Source organism: Aythya marila, assembly GCF_965140915.1.
Source record: "Aythya marila genome assembly, chromosome: 3".
NCBI classification, from domain to species: domain Eukaryota; kingdom Metazoa; phylum Chordata; class Aves; order Anseriformes; family Anatidae; genus Aythya; species Aythya marila.
In genome coordinates, this window is record NC_139044.1 from 94,728,501 (window position 1) to 94,754,904 (window position 26,404).

The window sequence follows — 26,404 nt, forward strand, 5'->3', positions numbered from 1 at the left end:
CCTGGAGTGCTGTGTCTTGGTCTGGGGCCCCAGCACGTGAAGGATGTGGGGCTGTTGGAGTGGGTGATGATCAGAAGGCTGGAGCACCTGTCCTAAGAAGAAAGGCTGAGAGAGCTGGGGATGTTCAGCCTGGAGAAGAGAAGGCTTCAGGGGGACCTCATTGCAACTTAAAGGGGGCTTATAAAAAAGATGAACAACTTCTTGCTTGGGCAGAAAATGACAGGAAAAGAGGGAATGGTTTTAAACTAAACGAGGGGAGATTTAGATTAGAGGTGAGGCACTGAAACAGGTTGCCTGGAGAGGTTGTGGATGCCCCATCCCTGGAAGTGTTCAAGACCAGGCTGGATGAGGCCCTGGGCAATCTCATCTAGTCAGTGGTGTCCCTGCCCATGGTTAGATCTAGGTGATCCCTTTAAGGTCTCTTCCAACCCAAGCCATTATGTAATTCTATTATTCTATGACCTGTGTAAATCCAGTCAATGTCCAAACCAGCAATGCCTACATCCCAGAGGGCCTCAGTTTGGAAGGCAAACAACAAGCAACAGCAGTCCACAAATTGCAATAGTGGCCTCTTTTTTCAACATGGCTTAGCAGAAAAAAAAAAGGTGTCTTAAAGTTCATAGGAGACCCTTGCAGTTAGGACTTCTCAGAAAGTGAAAGGCCAGATGCTTTCTTGCCTCAGAAGGTTCAAAGACACTTAATCTCCACACAGAGCACCTAAACCAATTCATGAATGTGTTTTCTAAAGGGTCTCTGGAACTGGCGCAAATTCTTGAGCCTCCCCATGGGACTTTGCTACCATAGAAAACAAAACAATATATTTTTAAACCTCATTATTTTTAAACCTCGTTATAATTCTATGATGTACTGGCATCTCCATTATTGTGCAATGTTCTGCCTGCCTAACCAAAAAGCATAAAATAGAGCTAGAGATGGCCAAAACCAAAGAGAACATTCGGGGGGGAAAAAAAAAAAAAGTGAGAGATTAAGTAAATTAGAGTTTGTACTCTTGGAAAACAGGCATCTGGGAGGTAACTATGATAGGGGTACATAAAATTAAATCATCTGAGTAAATTGTGGAACTGATCACTGCAAGATGTTATAGAGGCCAAAATATAGATGGTTCAGCAAGCAATTAGCCAAACGAACAGAGAAGACATAGCTACAGTAGCTAGATAGTGGCTCTTCATCATTATTATTACTACTGCTGTTGTTCTTTGTTTTAATATTTAGCATTCCGGTTGCCATGGTCTGGGTGCCATCTCTGTCCAAGGAAATCCTCAAACCACTGCTGGAAGATGGAAAATATGTCAGGGACAGATCATTCTGTACAGGCTGTTTCTCATGTTCTTTTCTAAGCATCCACATCTGTAAGGGGAAAAATAATGTCTCTCTGGTCTGTCTGAGTTAAACAATTTCTGTGTTCTTACACAATTCAATGTTAACTGAGAAGAGGGCACAGGAGACAGGAAGGACTGCAGCCTAGCAGGCAGGTATTAGGTTAGGAGTCCTGGGTTTGGGGAGCTGGTCCATTATTCAAGAAGTCACTAGTAGAGTACAGAAAAAGAGGATATGGGCCACTCAGACCTCTCACCTAGCAGGTGAACTTCCCAATCACAAGGCCTACATGTGTTCGTCTCTGGTGGGAGCCTTGAACACAGTCTAAAGGCTCCTTCCCTGGGGTGATTGTTAATGATTTGAACATCCTTTGGCTGAGGTGCATCTAAATTTGTGTTCAGCTTTCTGGGGAGCCCTCCAAACCCAATGGTATTGTGCAGAAGACACCCAGAGCAGCTGCAGCAATGTTGCCATGTTCCCCGACAGAAGGGTGAAGTCTGCCCAGCTCTTCCAGCAATCACATAGAGCCGGTAGGCTCTTCTTCTCCAGAGGACTCAGAGCTCTCAGAGTGCTAACCTTCTAACAATACTGACTAAGTGTTTTGTAAGAAAACCTCATGGTTTCCTGCTGACTTTGCTACATAGCAGCATTTTCAGCAGTTTTGCTCCATGCTCCTGCTCTAGGTGAATTCATTCATTCTTGCCCCTCTCCCTCAGTAGTAATGTATTAATGGACTTACACTCACATTTTCTCATACCCAGCTATTTTCCCAACCATCTCTTCTGAACTGCTTAATGGATACAGTCCACATCTTAGGAAATCATGCTCCAACAGCCTGTTAAAATTAACTAGCCCCTTCCATGGAAGTACAGGTTGCACTGAACCATAAAGACACCTAGCCCTCCCCATGAAGAGGACAAAGAGTTTGGGGCTCAGTTATAGCCCTAGGAAAGCAAACAGTCCTGGGTGGCGATATATGCACAGAAAACATATGGTTAGCTTGCTCCCTGGCACAGCCCTGGCCTGATCTGACCAGCAGTCTGCCTGAATCTGCCTGGAGAGAATCTGCCTGTATGGACATGAGCTGCACTGGCCTCAAGGTGAGTTGGCCTCCTTGGTCTGTTTCATTTACTACTACAGATCCTCACACCAATATCCACTGGAGAAAGCAGGCTATAGCCATAAATTAGCCACAATGACATTCAGCTTCTGTGTGCCCTCATATTTTCTTGGTTTTGCCACCTGACTCTCTAGAAAACTAGAATTTTATGCTACTGTGGTTATATCCAGGAGTACTTGATGCCACATTGTGTACTATACAGGACCCAAGGAGCCCTTCACAGATGAGGAGGCTGGTCAAGTACTGCAGCTCCAGGCAATGGCACAGACTCAGAAATTTATGATTCAACCTTGTGAAAGTCAAGCAGCATTTGAGTCTCATATAATAAATGTTCCTGGTACACACTGTCTCCAAGTCAAATTTTTGGTAAAACATCTGAAAAGCTACATCCAGACTTTGTGCCTGAAATAACAAACAGATGTTCTCAGGCATGGAGAAGGTCTAATAGCATTGCCTGTTTCCTACAGCATGAGCAGGAACTGATTTGCTTTCCTGATAAAGGAAAGTGCCATTCAAATGCACACCAATTTAGAAATTACAGAACAGGAGCACAAAACAGTTGAGGTTGGAAGAGATGTCCGGAGGTCATCTGGTCCAGCCCCCTGCTCAAGGTGGGGTCAGACAGAGCAGGTCACTCAGGACCATGTCCAGCTGGGTTTTGAATGTCTCCAAGGATGGAGACTCTGCATCCTCTCTGGGCAACCTGTGCCAGTGTTTGATCTCTCTCACAGTGAAAAAGGTTTTTTAAGTTTCAGATGGAGTTTCCAGGAGTTTCCTGGAGCACTCTGCCCCAGCACCCAGGTTATTAACGAAGATGTTAAATAATATTGGCCTCAGTATCAATGTCTGGTTACACCACTAGGGACCCGTCGGGACTTTGTGCCACTGATGGCAACCCTTTGAGCCAGGCAAGTCAGCCCTTTTTCTGTCCACCTCGCTGCCCACCTACCCAGCCCCATATTTCATCAGCTTGTCTATGAGGGTGTTACCGGAGACAGGGCTGAGGGCCTGGCTAAAGGCAGGACAAACAACATCCACTGCTTCACCCTCATCCACCAAGCCACTCATCTCATTGTGGAAGGTTATCAGGTTGGTTAAGCAAAATGTCTCCTTCATAAACCCATAGTAGCTACTCTCAATCACTTTCTTGTCCTTCACATGTCTGGTATTGGCATCCAGGAAGATTTTCTCCATCATCTTTACAGGGTTTGAGGCAAGGTTAACCAGCCCCATCCCAGTTCTTCAAATCTTCCTTCTTGTACTTCTTGAAAATAGGAGTGATGTTTACTTTCTTTCAGTCCTCGGGAACCTCTCCTGAGTGCCAAGATCTTTCAAAGATAATCAAGAGTGGCCACACAGTGACATTGGCCAGCTCCCTTAGCACTCATGGGTGCATCATATAGGTCCCATGGACTTGTGTATGTCCAATTTGTTTAAATTCTGAAGGCCAGTCTTAGCAGTAGAGACCAAGGTGAGAAGGCTTTGAGTACATCAGCTTTTTCACTCTGTCACCACATCCTTTGCCCCACTCAAAAGCAGGACCACATAGTCTTCACATAGTCTTCCTTTTGTTCCTTGATTTGTTACCATTCTTGATGTTCTCCAGACTCAAATGTCATGCAGTTCCTCTATATTCTTCCTGGGTCACCTGTCCCTGATTCTACCTCTTGTACTCCTTTTTATTTTTATTTTTATTTTTATTTTTATTTTTATTTTTATTTTTATTTTTATTTTTATTTTTATTTTGTTAAGTTTGAACCTGTTTCTGAGCATACCCAGGACCTATGCAAAAACCCAGAACCTTTGGAAAGCTGCAGGTCTGTGAGCAGTTCATGTCCTTTGCCTTTGGGACCAACCTGAGGCCGGAGGCAAGGCTGAGGCTGGCAGCAGAAAAGCAGATCTTTATTCCTCTGAAGGTCTAAGATGGAAAGAATGGTGGAAAGGATGAACAGAGAGGGAGGAGTGCAGAAGGGAGGATAAAAGACAGAAGATAAAGTCTCATTTTAATGGGAGTTCTTATATTTCCTCAAATTCAACATGCCTGCTTGTATCTATAGGCTTTACAGGGCCTTTACCTGTGCCAGATGACACACAGGTGGTCACATCAGCAATTTGGTTTTAGCTGTTACAGAACACATTATATGTCCTCATATACCCACCTCGTGATGAATGATGTCCTCATATTCTTCCTCCTAAATATTCCCACTGATGCTTGCTTTCAAATTCCAACTCGGTGCCCATTTTCTAGACCATTTGCTGTATGTGGAGAAACCTTCCCGATCTTTGAAGCACAAACGCACATCCACATTTCCTCCAGGCTCTCATTGTTCATACAGATTTCCAGTTCAAGGCACGTTTTCAATGCCAAAATTTACACCCCTCAACTTCTACCAGCTGCATGGCATTTATCTAAAAAAGATAGCGCCTAAAAGCAGCACATCTGTGAAGCCTGTGCAGAGCCATGCAGATCTTTGATTCATCGCCTGATGGTAACTGATGTCCAGAGCACTTTGTATCAAAAAGAGGCAGGCAGCCAAATTCCAATTCTCTCACCTGTGTTGCTATAAAAGCAGGGTTAGAGCTCTGAGGTTACCTCAGCATTATGCTTAGGCTAAGTGACAGCAGAATGTCATCCAGCAGGAGGGTTTTGCAATTGAAAGGGGTAAACAGATTATCTTTTGTTGATCTTATCTTGCTTACCCATTCATTGGCAATGTTATATCACCTACACATGCAGTCAGGGTTTGTATAAACATATAAAGGCAATATCCTTAAAGTCTCTTGCAAATTTACTGAATTTATTTCAGGAAAAATGTTGTTTAAGATTTTTACAAGGGAAAGGCAGACCAGGAGTACGGCACATTTGTCTGCTGCCAAGTCCTTTCCACTACAGCAGATATAAGCACCAAATGGGCAGAGAGATAAAGCTGTTCCAAAGGAACATTTTCCCCTTTTGAATGTTCAGCATTGTGCAGAACTGTACACATGAATTGTGCCTTTTACAGGAACAGGGAAAGTAAAAGACTTTTCGACAAAAGTCAAAAAGCTCAATTTTGATAAAAGCTTCATCCTTCGCAAAATTCAGAAGGTATGATATTTGACTTTGCTGGGTTTAGACCTTGTCCTTAATTTCCCTTTCCCAGCAGATGTAAGAAAATGCCATACAATTTCAAATCACTGCAACACAAGACAGTGGTTATTGCCCTCCTGACACATGTGCTTACACACATCTTTCTGGCAAGGTAAAATAGCCCCAAGTGTATCCACATTTTAAAGCTTTTTCTCACTGCCAGAACACACAAAAGCATAATTAGGTCACAAAATGATCCAAGTGGTTTCCCTTAAATTATTGTCATCTTTTGGTATTTAAGATTAGTGAGCAGTTTAAGATTTTTAAGGCGAAAACTATTCATTTGTGCTGTTTTCATAGCAAAACCAATTACCTCTTGCTGCAAGCTAAGCTTCTCATGGATCCTGGAAGAAAGAGTAAGAAATCAAGCAAAAGGATTGTGCATACATTATAGTTTATTGTTCTGCCTTCAGTAAAACCCTCCATGGCCCACAAAAACACATTTGTAACTATCAAATGTTTGGCTTCTCACAATTGCTGCCTGGCTAAAAATACTGAGCTGGCATATCCTTTGTAGCATTATAAAATTTTTGTCACAAGGTTGGCTTAGGAATATTTCTGTGTTAACAATACCTTGTGCTTACCTAACAGGCTTGCTCGGTGACCTCAGAGCAAACACTGAACTTGACAGCTGGAAGTGAAGGGGGAACACGGCTTTTGGGAGAAGGACAAGTGTATTCAGGCAGCACAGCCCAGGGGCCTGCCTGTTTGCCAAGGCTGAGGAACGTTTCATTGACAAAGACAGGAAGCGCTGATGCATTTTCCCCAAGCAAGGCATTAAAACTGTTTTTCCCTGCTATTGATGCCACCATTTTCAAAAACACATTGAAAACAAAGGGCATTTGTTCTTACGGGCTTTTAAAAAAATAGAGTTTGTTTTGTATATAGCAGGAATAAATATTTTTTATACTCTTTTTTTTTTTTTATTTGTCAGAAGTCATTCTTTTGGGGCTTATGGCCTCTCAGGTTCAAAACCCCATTGTTTCCCCTTGCATTTTCAGTGGGTTTTTTAGTAGTTGTTCCTCTAGCTAGACAGCAGCAGACGTAAATGTGTTTCCATGTGTTTAGAAACAAAGGAACAATGAAACATTCAGCCAAGCTTGCCTGAACAGATTTATTTATTTATTTATTTAATTTCAGAGCAATTTGGACCAGGAGAACTGCCTGAGAACCCAGAGGATTCATGAGGAGGAGCTCCGTGTAGCAACTGTGACAGTTGGGAGATTAAGGGTCGGACACTCCTCTCGCTAAACTCCCAAAAGTAGCCCAATTATCCAAACCGAGCTGAGAGCATTTGATCCCCTTTCTTGCAGTGGTATTCTGAGGGTAAATTACCATGATTAATGAGTTAATGTTTGTCAACCGGAGCGCAGTAACTGGGTGTGTGACAGCCAGCTTAAGGCTTCTCAGCAGCACAAGCAAAATCCAAGCTTGCAGCAGTGGCAGAAAGGATTTTGCTCGTGGGTCTGGGGAGGTGGAGGCACGAGGTGTGATCGGGGTGGGTGGCAGGTGCCTGCCATTTGGAAGCGAGCACAGCCTGTGGCTCCCAGCAGCTTGCTCCTGCAGGCAGCTTCCTGCTCCCCGTGTAGCACCGGCAAGCTCTGCCTTGTCTTCTCAGCCCGTGGCAGTTGTGAAATGAGGCTCAGTTAGCTGAATCCCTGCAGCTAACAGGTTTTACATGATAATCCTGCGGGCTGACAGCAAACAGGTAGTGGAGGCCAACTGTCATCTGGGAACCTGCCCGATTGCCTGCCTGCACACTTCCCTAAGTACTAGACAGCACTTAGAGCTTTCAAATAAGGCAATGGCAATGAAGGCCTTGGCCCCTAATAAGGCTGGGGCCACGTTTTCTACTTTGAGAGCAGTTTCCAGCCATGTGGAAACCACAGCAAAAATATTAACCAGCTTGCTTTACTAACACATGGAGAAAAAAAAAAAGAAAAAAAAGAAAAAAAAAAGAAAAAAAAAAAGATGTCAAATTTGGTTTAAACTGCTGAAAGTAATTTCAGCAGGCAGAATGTAATCACACAGGCTGGAAAATAGCCAAGGTGCTGATTAGCACCCTACAAAAAGCCACAGGGGATCGCTAATGATCAGGGCTATTTGATTAGCTGCTGCTGTGCTCTGCATGCAGAGCGCTGTGCTCTCCATCCCGCTCGGTGGCTCTCCCGGTGCTTACCCTCGTGTGCCCTCTCCGTGGCATGCACAGGGCTTTGAGGCACATTAATACACTCTCTGTTTCCCAGGAAAGTAAAGCACTGCTGGTGCATAAAGGATTGCCCTTTGTACCACGGCCTGGCCTGAGCACTGACTGGAAGCAGTTACAGTCCTTGGTATTTTCTGTTTTTTCTCTTCTGCCTTTCTTTGGCAGCAGGATTCAGGTCCAGTGAAGTCTGAGCTCCTTGCCTTCAGTAGGCTGTGTTGCTAGCACTAGGGAGTATTTCCAAGAAAGCTGAGCTTATAGCTTCTATTGCTGGTTCAAAGTGAGATATTTATGATCTTATTTTTCACTGCTGGTATTTCAAAAAGAGGATATTAAACCAGATTTTATATGATTGCCTGTATTCTTAATGCTATTACAGTTCAGTCTGTTCAGAATTTCATCTTCTTCTTCAGCCAGCATTTCCTTGTTACAATTTCTTCAAACCTTATCTAATTTCTTTCTGCTGAGCAGCTATTGTTCTACAGGTGTCTTTCCTTTGTTTTCTTCACTGTTTTCCCTTTCCAGGATTTTGCATCATTTCCTTAGGTTTTCAATTTTGCTTTCAGAGCTTCTTTTTTGATCCTTTTTCCCAACTAACTAAAATGAACTGCCAACACCATAAATATGTGTGATTGTGATGTGACTTTATAACATAAAAAGAATGGAGGCGCAGAAAGGAAGAACATATTTTAGAAGAAAAAAGGATGTTCTGAAAGTACCTGCAGAGAGAAGCTAACAATGTGGGTGCTGGAAGAATTGCGTATGCAATGGATGGATGCTTTTATGACTGGGATTTATCTGAGGGATGAATTTTGGCCTGATGGAGGAGCTAATCTCCTGATCGCAGGGATCAGTCTGTTCTTAAGTTAAGAGGACAGCATGACCACACAGTTTTAGTGTGAAGAAAGAGAATTCTGTGTTGCTCTGGTGAACTAATTCCACACATCCCAATGCTGGGCTGTAAGGTTGCAGTCAACAGCCTTGGTCAGAAGAGCATGGACTCAACCTGGAAGACACATTAGTCAGTAGGACAGCCTGTGGGGGCAGAAAATCCCAAGCATCTGCTCATGTTACTAAAAAAAAAATTGCCCTGCAAAGGGGTGAGACCAACAGAATAGATATTAGAGAAGGATGGAGGACTTCGCACCTCCTGTTCACTGCAAGAAATATGCACTTGTCCTGCCTCCACTTCGCACCTCAGGGAAACAGTTGGTATTGCCTGCCCCAAGGCAGGGCAGGGCACGCTTGCACATTAGGTAAGGCCAAAGCAATGCAAAGAAGACAGGGCAGGAGCAATTAGTCCCTACAAATCTGCTGTAACATCTTGGTCCCCGCCACTGATGTTATCAGCAGCTTGTGGTGCCCTTGGGCGCCTCAGAGCTGGGGTGAGGTGGGAGCATGAACCAAGCCGAATGGCTGCTTGTCTGTGGGTTTAACCCAAATCCCTCAGCCTCCTCAGGAAAACATGCCTCGCAGTACCTCAGGGAGTGGCCTGCCACTGCACATCCCGAGGCAGGAGGCCAAGAGGCAGCCCTGACTCACGGCCGGGAAAACAACCACGCGCTTCCTGGCCTGGGCCGGCCCGGCCCGCACCACAGGCACACCAACCCTCAGAGAGGAAACTGCAATGGAAACCCTGCTCGTTTCGTTCATCTCCAATGCTGTGCAAAGCCTGGCTGCCCTGGCAGGGGTTGCCTACTTCAACGTTTCCTTCACACCCTTGGAAAAGGGGTATCACGTCCACTCCTCTTGGCATAGAGATCTGTGCAAATGGTAAACGCTTCAGCTGGCACCAGTGGTGCGGTTTGTGCTTTATCTGTTTCTTCAAGTCCAAAAAGCAAAACAAAAATACCCAGGATTTCTCAGGGCAGGCAGCAGGGGACATTGTGACAACACAGAGCTTCCAGGGTACCAGAAACAGTGGTGGTCTGCTGAGATCTTCCCTTTGAACCTTCAACAAAAATACCCTAGGTCCAACACCTGGGACAAGATGGCTGCAGGGTAGCCAGGCCCTAAGCCACCCTAAACCACCCTTAATCACCACCATAAATGGAATTTAGTGGCTCCCCTTCCTTTCCCAAGGGATAATGCACTTGAACAAGCCTGCTGCCTCAAGCTCAGAGTTTATAAACCAGCAACCACCAAGCAGCTTTTGCAAGGGAAGAGCCACGTGTCTTTGTTATGCTCAGGGGTGGGAACGTGACAAGTGTCTTTCACAGTATTCATGGTCTGTTTAAATTCTGTTGTCAAAACTGTCAGTTTAGTAACAAGACAGCTAAGAAACAAAAATGCTTTATTTAGAGAAGAGTGGTAAGGCAGGAGTGGAAAGCAAAGGAAAGAGCAGCTGGGAATGCCTAGATTTGAACCTAGGTGAGGCTACAAATTTACCCAAAAAGGCATCAAAATGCATCCCCTGGCTTTAGTGGGATTCCTCTAGATTTAAAGTGGTCTGAACAAAATTAGAGAAGGACTGGTGGGTTGGCACCTGGTGTTTTACAATAGGGATTGCAAACAGCTGGGTGACTAGAGTTTGGCAAGTAACCATTTGTCATCCGAATTTAAAGAAGTGCCTGAGGCAATGTTCCCAGCCTTGTCTTTGAAGGAATTTTAAAACGATGTGTTTTATTTGCACGTTGGCATGCTCTGTGATTCAGCTGGTGAGCGCTGACTTCTTGTAAAGGCAGGCTGACTGCTCTCCAATCCTCTTCCGTGGTATCTGTAATTTCACTTCTCTATTTCTGTACAGAATGCAGAATTATTGTCCAGTAATGACAACTGAACTGAAGAACGAATTTTTATTTTTTTACCTTCATGAGAGATTATTTCAGATAAAATGGTATTTAAAAGAGGAACACATATAGCTTTTACCCAAAGGCATTCTTAATAGCTTTTACCCAAAGTGATACAATTTGTCGTGATCTAAGAAGAGTTTGCCAGATGAAATCTAATTTTTAGTTTTGTCTAAATCAATGTGAGGCTCATTCCTTCTGCTGTTAAAATCAATGGCAATTTAAGAAGAAGTTGGAATGTGTTTCTGTGAAAACCTAAACCAGATCATTCTCTTAGGTCAGTTCTTTTTTAAGAAAGAAATTCAGCAAATCTACACCACGTTAAGTTTCACTCTGTTCTAAATAAACATTTCTAAAGATAATTCCAAAAACATTTTGCTCCTTTGACAAATATTTCCTTTATATCATATTACCCCTATAGCTGGATCTGTGGATTTTCAACAGGTCTATGTGAATTTTCCAAAGTACACAGGACTGGACAGCTTTAGTGAACGTGACTGGTTTTTGTAGCAGTGTGACTCTGGGGGTCTTACCCTGCACATCCTAACAAGCTTCAGAGACATTCCTGAGACCCTGCAAAGCGCAGTCGTTGCTCCCATCACCTGCAGACATGCTGTGATTCTCTGGGGCTAGTCACAGCATTCGTTTGCTCTAAGGCTTCACTGACAAATAGAAAAACTGATTGAACTGAGAGAGGTCCAGTCCATACATGTATTTGTAGAGCTGCTTTCTTTCAGTTCTTGTTGTATGAGATCTGAGAGTACAGTTTTCTTCCTCCTTGCAATTTCAGGCAATGAAAGAGGAGCTAGTGCAGGGAAATAAACCTTTTCAGGGAAGAAAAAGAACAACAACAACAAAACATACTGAAGAACAAAATTAGAAAATGTGTTAGGTGCCCATTTTTGAGAGGCTGCAAGCAATTAAAGCAGAAAAAGAAGTCAATACTTGCAAAAAGTCTGCTTGAAACAAGAGGTGGAGATGAGAGGTCTGATCCTAGGTACCTTCTAGAAACGGAAACCATCATCAAGAGCAAGTTGCAGTAAGCATCACAGCACCCACATCTGCCTGCAGTGACAACTGACGCTGTATTTCCATGTTCTGTTAGTTCTGGATAAGTGCTCACTGGAGCAGAGAGGAGTGGTTTTGCCCTGCTCCCAGCTCTCGTTCCCAACCTCTCCCTTGCACTCACATCAGTGTTCATGAAGCCTGCCAGAGCCCATTACTCTCTGAACACGTTCTTTTAGATACTCCATGGGAGCAGGGTGTAATGTTTTAATACCAAATACACTTATTTGAAGTTATTTGACTTTACATAGTTATTACAATATACTGAAACCTCAACACAAGTGCAATACAGCAATTGCAATATACAGTTGAATCGCTATACAAACATGACTGCCATTACCGGTGTCTACATGTACACAACCACAATGCTGCACATTCCCAGTTGCCATGAAGGAACAGGTGGGTTGAAGCCAGATGAAATCTGTTCTCTTCAAAACTCATTTTTGATGGTTATTTACTTTTTATACTCCATGTTGTGCTGAGCTGCATATACACTTCCCCCAAGTTGGCCTGGCTAGCTCACGAAGATACTTTCTGTTGACCATTTTAGGGAATTTATCCCATTTACACAACCAGTTGATCCACCCAACTGATAGAGCTGATTATCTGCAACAGTGATCATCTTCTGGTCCACTTGGGTTGAGATAAGTTCATTTTCCTTTACAATCGTTGTGGTCACTTTCTACATTCCTTCCTGAGCTTCATAAGAACATCATCCTTGCCTACTTCCTCTGAGCCTTCTTTTGTGGTAGGAGTTTGCTGATCAGTCACACGGCCACATTATGTACTATGCCTATTTATTTAATTAAGCTGTGCCAGAAACAGTAACCAGGCACAGAAGCTTGAGCATCTCTGCTTAAATAATTAAAGTAATGACTTCTGGCCACCTCCCAGATGAGTTCCTAGGAATGATTTGGAGTTTAGCACAAGGAGGCACCACTCATGAACTGGGGATGCATACTTTACAAAGTTACGTTGTGTACATTAATTCATTTGGGGAGCATATGCTTCCCCTGCTGTCAAAATCCACACTGCACATAGTGTATTGGCGTAATGAGAAACACTGAGTAATGTGAGCATTAAACACAGGAACTAAGCTGTGGTGCTAACGTATAGGCAGAGGACTTCAAAGGCTTTCAGGGCCTGAAAAGTTGTTGTCGTTCCATGGTGTTGTCCCTGGGGGCAGATGTCCTCTGAAGTGCTGGCGGTGGGAACGCTAGGCCTCCTTGTCCAAACCGGCACCTCAGGTGGGATTGAGTGACTGCGACTTTCCAGTCGCTCAGGCAGAGATTAGGGCCGAGGAAAGGGCAGAGGAAAGGCGAGCGCTGTATCTTGAAATAAACGCAAGATCTGCGTATAACAAAGCTATCTGCTGGAAGCAGCTGGGCGGTGAACAGCCCTGCCCTCAGGCTGTGGCCCAGGGGAGCTCCCCAGAGAGGGAGCAAGGCCTCACTCACTGCACCAGGCACGCTACAAACACAGCTCAGGCACTCACAGGGCCACACACACTACTGCTCAGACGTCTGAAGCCAGCCCTACTATTATTAAACCAAAATGATGCACTTCCCTGCTTTCCTTAAAGAAGACAACCCTCCATTATCAAAAGGGGGAGTTACGCTCAGTTAGCTTGTAATTCTGATCTTAATGGGTTTCGTGCTGTTGCCATTATTAGACAAGCCTTCACCATGTGGGTGGAAGCCGAAAACCTGCCAAGAGCTAGGAGACAAATAAGAAACTATTTGAGGAATGGGGATTTCTGATGAGAGCCTTTGACGATGAATCCACTGCTGTCACGAGAACTGGGCCAAAAGCTGAAACTTCAAGCTGCCTTTCCTGTAGGGTTGGTGCTCCAACAACAGAGCTGGAGCAAAAATGTGATGTTTATAGAAAGAGGCACAATCAATGATCCATACAAGAGATGTAACAAGGCAGCTACCTTGTCAAGATGATACGAGGAGGAGCAGTTTATAGCGAAAAGCAAATAGGCTTTGGTGGTTCTTTTTTTTCCTCATAAAAGTAGGTTGAAGAAAGCAAGATATATTGAAGCTGACAGTGTATTGAATTTGGCAGCAGTTCAAAGCTAGAACCTCTTGTTCATGCTGTGCAGAGCATGCACCTGCAATGTGCAAGAGGTAAAGGACGGGGAGCACAGAGTCCTTGCACAGAATAAAGGGATGAACTGATTATTCCTCCTGTGTTTCAGAGGATGCTCTGTGCAGAGCCCAGCACGGAAGATAAACATATTCAGTGAGTGTGTGCGTGTGAAACTGCTGTAATAATATAATAAAATCCTGACCCTTAAGGCTGGTAGGTGTCTATACATAAAAGAGTATTATTATTTTTTTTAATGTACTCCATTGAGCTTCTAATGCTTCTCCTGGTATATAACAGACAGACGAGAAGAGCTGTTTACAGTGACCATTTGTGCAGGTTAAGCCCACACAAAAAGCTCCATTCAAGTGAAAGGTGAGGAGGGTGTGAGGACACCGCCTATGCTAAGCTAAAGCTTCAAGAGGTTTTTCTCAGCAACAAATGCATCTGGAATTTAGCACACTTCACCAATAAGTAGGAGTTCAGGCGATTTTAAACTTGTCTAATTATAGCATGTCGGTAGTGATACTATAATTACAAGTATGGAGGCACTCATATATATGCCTAGAGGAGCTTCTGGTGCCAAGAAGAGCTGTTAGCAACCATAAGTGTCCTTGGTATACACAGTGCTAATTTAGTTATAGTTCAAATGTTCATGCTCAGACACTGAATTGAGTCCCTGCAGCTGAACAAGTTCCTGCACACCAGCAGTAGCTAAAAGCTTGGGCCACAGCAAGAGCAATGCACGCCAGCTTCAACCTGTGAAGATTTATGCTGTATACTTTATTTCTCATTTCCAACAGGAAGTGAGAGTACAAACAATTTATTTCCGTGGTTGAAGTGATGCCTGGTAACTCATTAAACGTCAGTAACATGGAGTTTCTGAGTTCCAGCTGTTTCCCTCCAACACAGAGAAGCCCTCCCAGAGATGGAGTCTGGGGACATCCCAGAGCAGCAATTCCCACCCACACTGCGGCTGGAGCCACAGCGACTGCTCAGAAATGTTTGGTCCTTACCATGTTTTAATGAAATAACTTAAATCAAGGATGACTTAAAGCTGACGAGCTGAGGTCTTATAAAGTCTAGGATTGCAGAGCTAAAGAGTAGACGCAAAGATACCTAATTTCTTTCTTATTTTAATAAATGACATGTAACTTGAGAAAAATAAACTCCAGCGACCCTACAGCTTTGTCATGCTGCAGGAGTTACTTACACTTAATACAAGTTATTTGCCTTTCACTGCTGCAAAATTCAAATAGACTGATGATTTCAATATATCTGGGCTGCTTTGGTCAATTTTTCAGAGCACTGAAAGCAGCTTCTGGTTTCTGTTTCAAAACATAAACATAATCTGAGGTTGGATATATATTGCTACAGCTTTCGATTTTAGAAAAAATCAGTGCATAATATTACTCCAATAATAATTATAAAAACAGATAATAGAACAATCATATTGAATCTCTTCCTTTTGAATGAGAAAAAGCCAATTTCAAGAATTGCATACAACACAGATTTTCTCTAAAATTGATTACATAAAAATTTGGTATTTAAAGTTAGCAAATAATAACAATACAGCTATTAGACATTGATAAAGGCAAAAAGAAAAAGAGATCAAATTTAGATATAGAATCTTTTACTGCAGAAATCACTGGAAACATTAGTGTTAAATGTAAGAGACAAAACTGTCTCAAAAAGAGGAACTTGACTCATTTAAATTGAAGTTATGCAAGGAAATAAAGGCAGACAAGAAAAAGAAAGAAAGAAAGAAAGAAAGAAAGAAAGAAAGAAAGAAAGAAAGAAAAAGAAAGAAAGAAAGAAAGAAAGAAAGAAAGAAAGAAAGAAAGAAAGAAAGAAAGAAAGAAAAAGAAAGAAAGGAAGGAATGAAGGAAGGAAGGAAGGAAGGAAGGAAGGAAGGAAGGAAGGAAGGAAGGAAGGAAGGAAGGAAGGAAGGAAGGAAGGAAGGAAGGAAGGAAGGAAGGAAGGAAGGAAGGAAGGAAGGAAGGAAGGAAGGAAGGAAGAAGAAAACACAACAAGAACTGGGTCTCATAATCCCAATATTTTCTTAAAATGACTGCTCATATGTGTAGATCTACTAACCTTCCACTCTTGGAAGTAGTTAAAATCCACAGCATACACTCAGCACACTGGAGCTTGGTAGGACAGAGACTGATGTGACAGGCTGGTACATAGTGTCTGGTAATAGTGCAATCATGTCATTCACTTAAAGTTCTGCTCCTACTGCCTTTAAAATATATATATATCTATTTCAATAAACCCCCTAATAATAATGAGATTTGTGTCAAAGGACTGGAAATAAAGTATGAAGGAGACAAATAAACAGGTTTCAGCAGAAAACATCTTGGAAATTTTATAAATGTAAAAAATATATACATGTATGTAAGCAGGAAATGGGAATTATGATTATAGGCCAAATTCTGTAGCTGAGGCCCAATTCCCCCTGGAACAACAGCCTCTTTTTGAAGGGAAAACTTCTTTCTGAGGACCCCACTGTCACCTTGTGTTGACTTTAGCACAGGCAGGGCCTCGGTTGGCAGTCTCAGTCTCAACCTGTAAACCTGGGACGTGGTAACCTCTGTAACAAGGGACACTCATTTTGGCTGCTAACCTGGCCCAGCAGGAATAGTTTAGTATCATCAGCTCTACTCAAGAAAATCTCACTGTGCTAAGGGTGAGGGAATGGATTAGATCAGCTTGAAGACCTCTGCTTACTTACGGCCTTGTGATGAGTCTGTGAGGCCTCTCTGGAGAGCCTCCAGGACTATTCCCTTAATGCTCCTTGGGTCATTAACCAAATGACTCTGGTGGGGGTGCAACCCCTTTATACCTTTCACCTATCTCCCAACGTCTTTATATTTTTCACCTATCTCCTGAAGAATCAGGGTCCTCTCTATGCACACATAGCAGGAGACCATCCCTACCCTGAGGAGTTTAGAGTCTACAGCAGTCAAACAAGGTAAAGGGTGAGGGAGAAAGAGATGAATATCCACTGTTATTTACCTCAGTGTCTACCTATATCCGTTATTGTTCACACCTGGAAAAAAAAATGCAGCACTGATTCCTAGGAGAGAAAAGCAAACCACCTTTCCTTCTGCCCCTGCTCATGGCAGGGGGGTTGGACTAGATGGTCTTTAAAGGTCCTTTCCAATCCAAGCCATTCATGATTCATAGTATCACCCACAGGGAAAACCAAACTACGTTTCATCTAACAAGAATAAAACATAGGCTAAAGTATCCCCCGTACAAAAGCTGACATGGATTTGTGGCCCTATCTCTCATCAGGGATTATCCCCAACTGCTGGTAATTTGCTGTCAGGGAACACACTCAAGGACCTTTTAAAAAAAAAATAAAATAAAATATTGGTTATTTTGAATGTTTAAGCTTTACCTTGGTGTTTTCTGGTAATTATAAGATATATTCCCAGCCTTTCTTCTTCCCAGGCTGTTTGAGCAAAGGTCCCAAGAAGGCTGCAGAGACCACAGGGCAAAGGCAGGTTCTGCTTCAGAGCTGAAGCAACGCTTGGGAGTGGGAAAAGGTACCTGAACACCTTATACTGGGGAAAACAGTTACCCTCGCCTTAATACAGAGGCTGAGCAAGCACCAGAGACAGCACATTGGATTTGCAGTGAACTCAGCTCCTGGGGAGAAGATCTGCAGGGAAGGGTTCAGCTTTGCATGCTGAAGCCTTACTATCTTGCAGGCAGGAAAGGAGGCTTCAAGCTGCACAGACAGTGATCCTGGAATAAAACAGACTATTTAAATCGCATGCAGTGGGCTTCATTCAGGAAAAATGTCCAGGTATAATGGTTTTCTTGAAAAGATCTTTTGTAAATGAAAAAAAAAAAAAAAAAAAAAAAAGAAAAGGAGAAAAAGAATGACACGGAATGACAACCATTCAGATTTATGGATGTGTTTTTAGATAAATCGGGGTATTTACAAAAATCCTTTCCCTGTTGTGCTTGCATTAAGACAGGATGACTTACTGTTAGCTCTAAGCAGTGGGACAGGGTTCTCTTCAACAACAAAAATGTCTCAAAACGGTTTACACTGGCTGTGTTTAAAGAGGAGTGGACAGGGAGCATGGCCCATGAAGAGGGATCGCATCTCCCCTGAGGAATAACCGCCAGGGTTTTTCAGCTGAGGTTACGTGGGAACACAGTGCTGAGAGCCGGCACCACCGCTGACTGCCAGTGCTCCCTGTGACGACAGCGTTCCAGCTATCTTAATTACATAGCCAGTGGTTAAAGAGTGCATGTTTTAAACCTTGGCAATCTCCTTTTCCGAGGCAGGAAAAAAAAAAAATATCCATGGGGCTTGGGGTCAAATAGGTATATTGTCTGGTAAATGTACTGAAATCTGCACTGACCTTATTTCCTTATTTCAGCAGTGAGGACAGCCTGGTTTCTCCTTCTTGTTCTCTTATTTATTCTCTGTCCTTCACTCTTTCACTCCTTTATTTCTTATACAAAGCTACATTAGTTTACAGCCATCTATAAGAATACCTAACAAAAAGTTACATTTATGATTTTTTTCCCCCCAAAATAATTGCTGTCTTTAACTGCTTTCCCAAACCAGAACATCTAATAGTCTTAATGGAAACACAGCGGTGTGCTCCTAGCAGCTCTGCTCTACTGGGTGATGTAACAGTGATATAAATGCCATTCTGACTAGTTTTGAGTTGGGGCAGCAATAAAAGATAAAGCAGAAAATTGGTGACAAAGATAAAGCAGAAAATTGGTGACAGGCTGCAGTGGACGATGATGTTGTTTTGGAAGAACGAATACTGTTTGGAAGGATTAGATGTTGCAATCCCAACAGTAAGTCAACAAAAAGGCACCATAAAAGGAATAGTCAGGGAGCAGGCATCCAATTACTAATGCAAAATAATGCCATTTATACTTTGATTCCAGTCCTAATTACCCTGCTATGATTACCATTAGCCCTTGTAACATCACCCTTTGGCAGCTCTCTAGATGAAGTCACAATACACTTTCTCCCTCGAAGAGCTTCTAATCTTAACCACTGATGTGCACAAATCGTGAGGGGAACACCCAGAACAAGGCAGGACAGCAGGGCCAGGCTGCCAGGGCTTTCTGGGGCCAGATCGAAGCCAGAGGGACAGAGTACAGAGAGGTCTGGCCACGGCCCCTGCCTTGGGGCTGAAATGATCCTTACAGCCCGCTCCCTGCATCGACCAGCCACTTATGGGCTAAGCTAAGTGGCTAAGAGACTGGGTTTACCCCAGAAAGAGGAACAGTTTGAGCATGGTGTTGAAAATTAGATGCTCCTGTCCTTCATTTGTAACACAGATGCTGACCAGCAGGAGCGATCAGTGCGGGACACGTGGGCACCACCCACATGGGCTAGCTGAGTATTTGTGCCCCCTGGTTAAGTGACAATTTTTCCCTCATGCTTTGTCTTCGTGCTTCTTTGGAAACTACCTGCTCCTGCTCACCAGAATCACCTTTTAATTTCCCCCATGTGTCTCCTATTAGCGGCCCCAGCGGCTGCTGGCGCCAGCTATCTCGCAGTGCCACGGGGGCCAACCAGCTGGTAGACAGTGGCAAGATTCCCAGGGCTTGTTATTTTCTGAGCTCAGGGCAATCAAAGCTCAGCAGCCAATTAATGACACCGAATGAAAGCGAACATAGCCCAAGCAACAAAGATAAGCTGCATTGACAGGGGTGAAAAGAATCGTTTAGAAAAGAATCATTTGCCTACAGCACTGCACGCTGGAGGCAGATGTAAGGAGAGGAAGAGGAAATGCAGGAACGCAGCTTGTTAATGTGAAACGCGTGAAATCGGATTAGGAACTGGGGCAAAATCCTGCCTCCAGTTCAGCGTGTGAGAGCTTTACCCTCGATGGCAGATAGCAGAAGTGCTCAGAAGTTAACGACAGTTTGTAACAGGATCATCCTCAGAACTGCCAGTGTGTTCACACCAGTTTTGTGCTGAAATATGAAAACCACAGCTTCACCCAGCCACTTGTTAACAATACCTGTCAAGTACGAAATTATCAAGAAAACCTTGGCCATGAGCCTTTTTCACAAGGATCAAGCAATTAAAAGAGTTAGACAAAGTCTTACAAACAGCATAAAGCATTTGTGCTTCACACATAAGACGAAAATGCCATGTTTTAAACAGAGAGATACTGAAATTTCAGGCCTGATACATTAGTCCAGTGTTTGATTTAAAGGGAACAATAATCATATCCCACTTATCTCACTGATAAAGAACATGGGACTGCCACAGTCAGCCTGGACAGAAGCCAAGGCAAACCCAAGCAGAGCTGAGGATTTGTGTTGAGGTGACTGGGTCGCAAACGATGGTTGTGTATCCAAATCAATTTGTTCATTTCTGGAAAAAATGGATTAATTTGTTTCTAATCAAAACAAAGAACTATTCATTACAGTGTGGATGATAAATAGACATAGCCAGGATTTCTAATGGTTTTGTTTGTGTTTTTTTTTTTTTTTTTTTTTTAAAGAAAAGGTCAAGTTAATTGCCTGTCCCTCCAATTAATGAAATTTAGGCTCGTCTCCCTGCAATGCACACTTCCATCACTTTATCCATGCTAATTTCAAACCTCATGCTGATGGACCTTCTACTCCAAACTCCTTCTCCTGCGCTATAGCCCCCAATGACGCTCAATTCTCCTTTCAGTTGTTCCAGCTCTTGTCCTCCTATCTGGATTCTCAAACACTAGCAGCTATTTAACCAGTTCCCTTTGCTAACCATTGCGTAAGGAGAAGTTGATTTAGTGAGGACAACCGTGTCTCCTGAGGCCTCGTCACCTCTGCTGCTGCTACCCAAGCTAGGCCACTCATGCTCTGCATTCTGCCTCTTCTCTTCTCTTCTCCCTCTTGAAAAGCAGGATTATGATAGCCATGAGAGGCATGGAAATCCACTAGTCGGAGACCCCTGGATGAATAATGTTACCAAAACGCAAGGCATAATTTATTTTAAACTTGTCCTGGCAACCTTTGGGTCTAAATCCCTGATAATGTTTGATTGGCCCTGTTGTGAACCCCAGCTTCATCGATCCCACTCTGATAGCAAAGCCTCTGAAGCCCATCCTGAGCAAACACACTGACAGCATTTCATGGGCACTCGGTGCTGAGGCCAACAGCAACGCTCACTTGTGAAAAACTTGCAGATGCTCCAACAAAACACTTGGAAGACCAAGACTCAGTAGATCTGCAGCCCAGAATGACATTGGCCTGCCCCTACCCCTCATCAAGTGCCAAATGCTCGGTGCCAGAACTATTCAGCAAATTTTTAACTCTTTAAACAAGCATGAACAAACAACCCCTTTGTTTACTCAGAGTTCTCCTGACTGGGTAATTCTGAAACAAGATTTCCTATGGTGTGACCTCGCTCTCATTTTCTGACTGATAAGAACACGAGCACTTTAGAGAGGTCAGAAGAGGAAAAGAGCAGCTCGGGGAGCTGGTGCCGTGATGGTAAAGCCAAAACTTTCTTCTCCTCCAGTCAGTAACTCTCCCTTGTCGAGTGCCCACTGCTCGACTGAAGGAAAGCACCCAGGCTCTGCAGGTGTATAGAGCACGTTATAAGTCCAAGGGACAAGAGCACGCTCTGAATCAGAGGGAACTGAAGCTGGTGTGTGCCCTGCCGCTTGTCACCGCGCAGGCAGAAGCAGGTCACGTCGCTGGCACGAGGGAGGCAGCCAGCAGCACGTCCCTCTCCTGCACAGGGAACTGCTGTCCTTCCAACCACTACCAGCCCTACATTCAGTTCCCTGCGCTCTGCTCCATCCCTTCTCACATCTGAAGTTGCAGGGGTTGTTAGGTTTTATTTTTGAAGCTACCAGATTGAGTCTTAATTATTTAAGCATCTTCCGGATTTAGAAAGCTGTTTTGGCTGTGAAAGTAACACTCGGTGCAATCATATCTCATCAATAAACCATGGGGAAAAAAAATAGGTATGCCTGTTGAGAAGCAACTTTATTTAAAGCACGTTTCAAAGTCAAGTTCAGATTTATAGATGTGAAAAGACCTAACGTTGGTCACGTTTCAACAAGTGCATGACGTTTTAGCTCGCTAACAAGAATGTGAGAAACAAGGGGACTTGCACTTCATGACATTAACTTTGCTGCCAGCAAGATAGGAGGGATCACAGGATCTCCCCTCAAACCAGAAGGAATGCTTCTGTAGCATCCCAAATACAGACTTGGGCAAGAGGTCTCTAGAAGGATGTACTTATTTGAGAGTTATGCTAGCTTTCATGTTTGTTTTTTTTGTTTGTTTGTTTGTTTTTGTTTTTTCCCAAAAGCATTAAGACTTGTGACTGCTCACAACTTACTGAATACTGTTACAAAGTCTCAAATCACACACAAAATAATCATACAGGGGGTTGTTCCTTCAAAAAGCAAGGGAAATGGGAAATTTGGGCTTTTAAATCCAAAATATATTCCTATTACCATCTTACTGTGGTCAAGAAGTAAGCTAGCACTGTGGCGTGGCCTTGACGACCAATATGGAGAAAGATATTTGGAGAAAGATTTTTTTTTTCTTGTTCCAATATTAAAGAAAGGTTTTTATTTGTTTGGGTTTTTTTTGTTTTTCTGATGGCAGTGGGCAAACACGCTGTTACGATGTTGCCTGTGTACAACAAGACCATCACCCGCAGGACCTCTTGGTACTCTGAACTCAAACCAGGTTGCAACACACTGCTTAGGCCAAGTGGCCACCGACATGGGATTATTACAGGATGAAAGGGATATTGCAGGGTATCGGGCTGGCAAGGTTAGCCTCGGTGGCTTTATCTGCCAAAGTTGAGCACCTCTTTGCTCCTGCAGCTGTCTAAAATGGTGTGGTTTGTTGCTGCCCGTTGAGCATGGACACTTGGCTTTGACTACAGCTCGGGCAAATTGCTGCTGTGTCCCTCATGAAGCAGGGCTGCTCTTTGTTCCACAGCATGGGAATAAAAATTGGCAGGGACCTCTGGAGATCTCAGCCCACCCTCTGCCGAGCAGGATCCCCTAGAGCAGGTTACACAGGATAGATAGCATCCAGGAGGGGTTTGGTTATCTCCAGAGAAGGAGACCCCACAGCCTCTCCGGGCAGCCTGTCCCAGCACTGTCACCTCCCAGCAAAGAAGCACCCCTCAACTTCAGACAGAAAACTTTTTTTTTTGGCGACACTTTTATTTAGCAAAGAAACAGAACAAACTCTTATAAAGATGAACTGCTGGCACGAGGGCGTGAGGGCCAGCCCGAGAGGGACAGGCGTGGGGTACAGGGGCAAGATGGGGGCTGCGGGCTCCATTTTGTCCTCACAGCCGCCGGGGCCGCCCGCCCCGCCGCGGGGCCCATTCGGATGGGTTCGGGTCCGTTCGGGTCCGTTCGGGTCCGTCCGGGTCTGCTCGAGTCCGTTCGGGTCCCTTCGGGTCCGTTCGGGTCCGCCCGTCTCGGCCCGGTCCGGTTCGGCGCCAACCGCCGGGGGCGTGTCCGGGAGGTTCCCCAACCTCTCCCGAACCTTCCACCGCCGCCGGATTGGCCCCCCGCCGCCCATGACGTCAGAGCGCGCCCCCCTCTCTCTCGCTCCCCTCCCTCCCCTCCCTCCTTCCCGCATCCCTCTCCCCACCCGCACCACCGTGACGTCACGGTCAGCCCACGGGCGGCCTGGGGGCGGGGCCTCCCCACTCAAGCCCCGCCCCCGGCCCCGCCCCCGGCCCCGCAGCGCGCCCAGTGCCGGCCGGTGCTGCCCGCGCCCCAGGTACGGCACCGGGGGGGGGGGGGCGCGGGTTTTGGGGGGATTTTGGGGGGTTTTGGGGCTCGGGACGGGGATGGGGCGCAGGGAGGGCAGCAGGGGGGGTCCCCCCGTGGGCAGCTTGGGGAGCATGATGCAATCCCGCATCGCCATGGCTACCGCATCTCCCAACTTGGGGCTGCGCCGTGCCCGGGCACGGGAAGTCCTTGGGGCGGGGGGGGGGCATGGAAAAAAAGGGGAAAAATTAAAAAAAAATTTTAAATTTAAAAATTAAAAAAAGACGCGCACGGGAAGTGTGGGGGGGGAGTTCCTCTTGTCCCCATAACCCCGCCACGCGTGTCTCTGCCCACGGGCCGGCCCCTGGGAGGGACACACGGACGGACACACGGACATGGACGGACAGACGGATGGACACAAGGACACGGACGGACACACGGCCTCCGAGCCTCCCCATGTGGCTGGAGCGTGGCTCCGAGCATCCCGTGCCATGGGGGAAGGGGGGAAAATCCCGAGTGGGGTGCTGGTGGTGGTGCTGCTGGGGGTGCTGGTGGTGCTGGGGGTGCTGGGGGTGAAGGGGGCTAGGACATGGTGGGGAAGGGAAGGACCCCCCCAGGCAGCGGGTGCTGCTGCATGGAGGATGCTTCCGGACAGGAAGCCTCGGCAAAGGCTCGCTGTGCGGCTGGCAGCACGCCCTGCAGCTGGAGACGGCTCCCCCGGCCACGGCCCCGTGGCAAAGTTTGGGGTTAGGTCGCTGCCAGGGTGTGGGGGACGTGGTGGTGGTGGTGGTGTTGGCTGGGGCTCCTGCTCAGCCGGCTGCCAGCTGGGGATGGTCCTAGGGTGGTTCAGTCTTTTGGGGTATTCGTGTTTGAGTGCACAGAGCAAGGATTTCCCATGCAAACCTTCCGGGGTGGGAGCCCCCTTCCAGCTCTGCAGACCACCAAAATCAGCAGTGTCCTCAGCGACACCCACCAGCAGAGCTCGTGGCCCCAGAACGATGCCGGAATTGTGGGTTCTGGGCTGGATTTCCTACAAACGGCACCAGCGATGCCTGCTGGAAGCACATGTCCTTTGTAAAAAGCTCTGCACTTTGTGTAGTCCGGGGTATTTTACGTAGCAGCAGTTGATGAAGTATCTCAGTGTGTGTGTACTTGTAGCGTAAAGGCAGCATCCGTAGGGTTTTTCAGCTGATGTGCTCTCTGACCGCCCTTGGGGTATGCTCAGCACAGTATTTTTAGTAAGTTGTTGTTGCCTTCACGTCGCTCAGCACGAATTCCTCCTGCCTCATTCCTCGCCCTTCGTGCAGTGGGAGCTGAAATCAAATATTTTGGATTCTCTCCTCTTATCTCCTCTTTTCCTGCTGACCTTCCTTTTATGTTGCTTACCAGAGGAATTAGCTCAGAGATTGTCCTGCCGTCAGCAGGACGACGAAACGTGTAAATGTGTCAGGTGGAAATAACCCCAGACGTGTGGCAGGCTGCTGGGCACTGACTGAAGTTGCTCATTTTGCAGCTTTTGGAGCAGATTTTTGGAGATGTGTTTGAAAATTCTGACTTTTTGGCTGCAGAAACAAACGTTTCAGGTTTCCAGGCTGCTTGTGGTGTTCTCGTTCAGGTGATGACAGGTGGAAAGCCCAGTGCTGAGGCTGAATCAGAGCTGCCTGGGTGGGAGCGTGATCTGTGGAAGTTTTGTTCAGCTGATAACCGGTGAAATGCTTTCACACAACAAGCAGACCTTAAACCCTTTTCCCCTTTACCTTCCTCATTTCTGGGCCACAGGCATTGCGACATGAAACACTTGTGTTGCTGCAGAGCCCAAAAACCCACCCATGTAGTGGCAGTGCTCGAGCAGAGGAGCCCTCGCTAGGTTAAAGCACTCCCTTTTGCCTTCCCCAGCCTGGTGGGCTTGATGGAGCGAGCCCCCCAATTACTGCCATCCATGCATCACCTAAGGGAAATATTTTGTGAGAGGAGACCTGAAAAGCCTCTAGGAGCAGTCAGGCTCCTGGTGGGTTCCTTATTGTCCACGGTGAGGGTTTGTCACAGAGCCCAGGGTGCTGCCTCACCACTGAGGAGCCCAGGCCACCCAGCTCCAACCCCCTGCCATGGCAGGGATGCCTCCCGCCAGGCCTGGTTGCCCAAAGCCCCATCCAGCCTGGCCTTGAACACTTCCAGGGAAATACTTCTGTGTCTCACTCGTTTCTTGCTTGATTTTGAGGCCATGCACGAGCTGACCCTGTGCCTGTTGTGAGGTACCGAAGTTCCTCTTGAGGTTTGCCAGCTCTTTGCGGAGGTGAGGAGGGCGCGTATTGATTCTGGTGCTTTTTGCCGTAGCCTCTCCCCCAAGCAGCCACACAACTTGCTTGTTTTGTCCTCTTCATCTTTGCCCTCTTTCATTGCAGTGTCTGAAATTGGTCTCACAGCGAGATCCGTAAAGCTGTTTAAACATGTGAGTGCTTTAAGGCCGCTGGCCTAAACTTCGCAGCAACATCCTCCTGTCTTTAAAGTGCAAGCCGATACCCTTCCGGGATGCAACACATGCTTTTAAGCCGTTCAACTTCAGAAAATGATGCTTGCTGCATGCCTTTCGGGCTTCAAAACGCTGCACTAAACTGACAACAAGCCTTGTAATCTGTGGCTGTCTTGTCATCTGCAGTGTACTCTCTGATTTGCGTTGTGATTCCCAAACGCGCTGCTCCTGCAGACCAAAGGGTTTGGCACGCTAGCATCAGAAACGCTTTTCCCCTCAAAGATCACATGCGTTCGTCCACGTGCAGGCAAAAGAAGAGAATAATTAAGGAATTACGTCTAGTCTGTTTGCAAACTGCCTGCCAGCTCAGCTGCTTTGCCGAGTGCTGTTCAGGTGCCACGCTCAGTTTTGCTACCAAGGCGCCTCTCAGAGTTGCAATGGGCTGTGTGTGC

General features: G+C 45.5%; 1 protein-coding gene across 3 annotated transcripts in view; it reads left to right on the forward strand.

Annotated features, from left to right (window-relative positions):
* The first annotated feature begins 2,355 nt into the window (after positions 1-2,355).
* The window catches only part of ELOVL5 (ELOVL fatty acid elongase 5), a 56,645-nt gene continuing 32,596 nt past the window's right edge, over positions 2,356-26,404 (forward strand). The window contains exon 1 of one of the 3 annotated variants that reach the window (XM_082757567.1): positions 2,356-2,438. The gene's annotated coding sequence lies outside the window, so the exon portion shown is untranslated. Of the gene's footprint in view, positions 2,439-23,405; positions 23,493-25,684; positions 25,776-26,404 lie in introns of those variants that run through there. The other 2 variants (XM_082757566.1, XM_082757568.1) reach the window with 2 other exon arrangements.